Consider the following 4,212-nt stretch of genomic DNA (forward strand, 5'->3'; position numbering starts at 1 on the left):
ATACCAACAGCAGACCACATTAGAAAGATTTTTTTTTTTAGAGAAAGCCAGCCAGGTCCTAGTGAAAAAAGGCCAAGAAGGGGGAAACCTCCTGAAAAGCAGCGACCAGTTGATTTTATGGAAGGGGATTCCCCTTCCACACACTGACTCTCTCTCTCTCTCCATCCCTCCTCTCCACATCCGGGTCCACAGAGCCAGGTCCTCATCAGTCTCAACTGCCATACTGCAGTTCAGCAGTTCTCAACCTGTGGGTTGTGACCCCTTTGGGGGTCAAACGACCCTTCCACAGTGGTCATCTAAGACCATCAGAAAACACATATTTCCAATGGTCTTAGGAACTGAGACAGCACTACTCTTATCTGTCTACAGGTGGTTCTGCCCACATGCAGATATACCCACCTGGTGTGATGACATCATTGCGCCAACCCCATCACATAAATCCCATACAAGTACAGGTGTATGTGACAGGGTTGTCACCATAATGTACTTATGTGGACCAGTCACACACGTGTAGAGAGCAGCTGCTGTGTAGAAAGCAGCTGCGGGGTTGAAAGCAGCTACTGTGTTAAAAGAAACGGTATTGGAGGTAAAATGACACTTCGTGAATTATAATTACCGGGTAAATGTAAAATCATGTACTGTAAAATCTTTAACTACTGCAAAAAAAAAAATGTATCTGTACTATGGGAACTTCATCTGGATGCTGACTGGTCTTCTTATACTCAGCTGTGCTTGATGTGAATACTGCCCCCTTATGACAGTAACAGGTATGTAAAAAAACAAAAACAAAAACCACAATGGTAAATCATAGAAAACTTTAATGAACTGTATAGACTGAACTATGCTATGTATCACTTTTTGTATTATTAAAGCTATTGTTAATATATTTTTTCATTAGCAAACCATCTCATGACCATGGATCCTGTAGAGAAGAATGTTAAGAAAAGAAAATATGGTGAGGATTTTTTACAGTATGGTTTTATTTCAATAATTACAGCAGGAATTGAGAAGCTGCAATGTGTTATTTGTTGTGAAGTTCTATCAGCCGAATCTATGAAGCTGAATAAACTAAAACGCTGTTTTGATAGCTAGCAAGCACCCCAGCTTTGCCGGCCAGGATGACAACTATTTTAGAAGCAAAACTGATGGCTTCAAGAAAACCAGACTGGACACTGGTGGCAAGTGCCACAAATAAAACGTAGCGGCCATTGAAGCTTCATATTTGGTGGCACTCAGAATTGCTAGAGCTATGAAACCTCACACCATCGCTGAGATTTACTGTTGCCAGCGGCCAGAGGCGTTGTTTGAGTTAAGGTCAGAAACGAATGTATTACGAAATTTAGTGCAATTTCCTTGTCTAACGACACTGCCCACCGAAGACTAAATGACATGTCTACTGATATTCCTGATCAGGTAATCCAGAAAATTAAATCTGCTCCACTTCCAACATTTAGCATCTAGTTGATGACTCTATAGATGTTGCAAACTATTCAGTTACTGGATTGTGTGAGGTATATTAATGATGGCGACTTTAGAGATGAGTTTTTCTTTTTTGCAAACCACTTGAAAAGACAACTACTGCACGTGATGTATTTGAACAGTTGGTTCATTTGTGAAAGAGCATACGATCTCTTGGGAAAAGGTTTGTGGTGCTCCAGCTATGCAAGGATGTCGATCTAGATTTCAACGTTTGGTACTGAATGAGTCACCAAAAGCAATCGGAACTCACTGTATGATTCATCGGCAAACATTAGCAATGAAGATGCTGCCACACTAGTTGCGAGAAGTAATGAAAAGCGTCATAAGCTCTGTCGATTTTGTAAAGGTGAGTACTTTAAATAGTCAACTGTTTTCACCACTGTGCAACAAGCTGGATGCGCCAAATAATGCTCTGCTATGTCACACTGAAGGGAGATGGTTGTCGAGAGGAAAAGTTTTAAAACGTGTTTTTGAGCTTTGTGATGAACTCAAAACGTTTTTTAATCAGAAAGCAAGACGGCAATTTGAAGCACTTTTCAGTGATAAAAGTGAACTGCAGGAAGAAGCACACCAGCCTACCCTGACACGAATGCTGAAGACAAAGCGGGTGCATAAGCAAACGCGGTGAAGAAAGCTGATGGTGCCCAGTTGTAAAAATATAGAGAATCGGAGGTTTCACAGGCTGGAAGATAAACAAGGGGCCATCTAACTAAGAAAGAACAAAGCCCATATGGAAGAAGCACACCAGCCTGAAAGATGACAAGATGTCGAAGGGATCAAGTATCAGGCATCAAAGACCAAAAAAAAAAAAATCATAGCACTGTGAATGAGGGGGGAGTGCAGAGTAGGGACCCAGGGCCCATCCGGGGGAAATTGGACATCCCCTTGCAGAAGGGCTGAGGGGAGGAGATGACCCAATCAGAATGCAGTGGAGCAACAATGAAATATATAATTTTCCTCTAATTCTTAAATGCTTCCTGCCCCCCGACTACCATGATCCCAATTCTACCTTACATATCCATCTGGACCAGAGGATGTACACTGGCACAGATAGGAACTGGAAATACAGTGAACCCAGGACAGATTAACCCCTCAGGACCAGTGGAGAGAGTGGCGATAGCGGGAGGGTGGAGGGAAGGTGAGGGAGAAAGGGGGAACAGATGACAAGATCTACATATAACCTCCTCCCTGGGGGACAGACAGCGGAGAAGTGGGTGAGGAAGACGTTGGATGGTGTAAGATATGAAAACATAATAATAATTTATAAATTATCAAGGGCTAAGGGGGAGGGGTGAGGGGAAGGGAGGGGGGGAAATGAGGAGCTGACACCAAGGGCTCAAGTAGAAAGCGGGTGTTGTGAGAATGATGAAGTCAACATATGTACTAATGTGCTGGACACAAATGATACATGTACGGATTGTGAAGAGTTGTATGAGCCCCTAATAAAATGATTATGAAAAAAGTGCACTGCAGGAAATAGCTTACTTGGTTGCCATCTTTGCCATCTTGAATGAGCTAAATTTATCACTGCAAAGACCAAATGCAACATGCCTCGATTTGTCTAAGAAAAGATCAGATCATTCCAAATGAAACTTTAGCTTTGGCAAAAGAAATCGGATGAAAATAAAATTCACATGTTGCTTACCTTATCTACTTTCTTTGAGGATCATGACATTGAACCAGACAAAAGGGTTACAATGATCATTTCTGTGAAAGAACACTTGCACATGCTTGCAGATGAAATTTCATTATACTTTCCAAATCTACCTGACACCCCATTTGCACTTGCCAAAAGCCCATTCACAGTCAAAGTTGAAGATGTTCTTGAGACAGCACAAGAGGAGTTCATTGAACTTATTAACAGTGATGCAGTGAAACTGATTTCTCTACAGTTACAAAATTCTGGATCAAGTGTTTACAGTCATATCCTGTCCTGCCTGAGACTGTGTTGTGCCTTCTTCTTCCATTTCCAACAACAATCTTTGTGAAACAGGGTTTTCCAGCTTGTTTATTATCAAGTCTAAATACAGAAGTAGACTTGTGGAAGATGATCTTTGTTGTGCTCTTGCAAAGACTGCTCCGAGAATTTCTGATCTGGTGAGAAAGAAGCTATCTCAACCTTCACACTGACATTGGCTTTTTATGTGTTCTGTCGCAAAATGTAGCAATGTAGTTTGCTGTTGTTATAGTAAGACTGTTACCCATGCTACACCATGCTTCAAGACAAAATTTCATTTATTTGTCATTAGAACTAAATATTTTACATATTGTTTTGTGATTAGTCACTATGCTTTAATTATGTTCAATTTGTAACAATGAAAATGCATCCTGCATATCAGATATTTACATGATGATTCATAACAGTAGCAAAATTATAGTTGTGAAGTAGCAATGATCAGGTTTAGGAAAATGACTGGGTAGAAAATATTATTCTATTCACTTTGTTCCCAGCCTACATTTAAAAAAAAGTAGCAACAAAAATAATTAAATGGTTGGGGTCACCACAACATGAGGAACCTTATTAAGGGTCATGGCATTAGGAAGTTTGAGAACCACTGCTGTAGTTGTTACAAACTTTTAATGTTGTGTCTCTTATTTAAAGTATATTATTTAAATCTGAACTTATTTACTTTGACATTTCTATGTAATATTTTATATAAAAAGGCAAGGTTAGGGTAAAAACTTGGTGGTTGAGAATGGATTAATCTATTCTTAGTCATTTCTTAAGGGAAA

General features: G+C 40.1%; 1 pseudogene; it reads left to right on the forward strand.

Annotated features, from left to right (window-relative positions):
- Window positions 1–3,832: 3,832 nt before the first annotated feature.
- On the forward strand, window positions 3,833–3,939 carry LOC115868867 (annotated as a pseudogene).
- Window positions 3,940–4,212: the final 273 nt, after the last annotated feature.

The sequence above is a fragment of the Echinops telfairi genome, unplaced genomic scaffold (genome assembly GCF_000313985.2).
Source record: "Echinops telfairi isolate 266 unplaced genomic scaffold, ASM31398v2 ScPeMD7_18;HRSCAF=68, whole genome shotgun sequence".
Classification (NCBI taxonomy): Eukaryota; Metazoa; Chordata; class Mammalia; order Afrosoricida; family Tenrecidae; genus Echinops; species Echinops telfairi.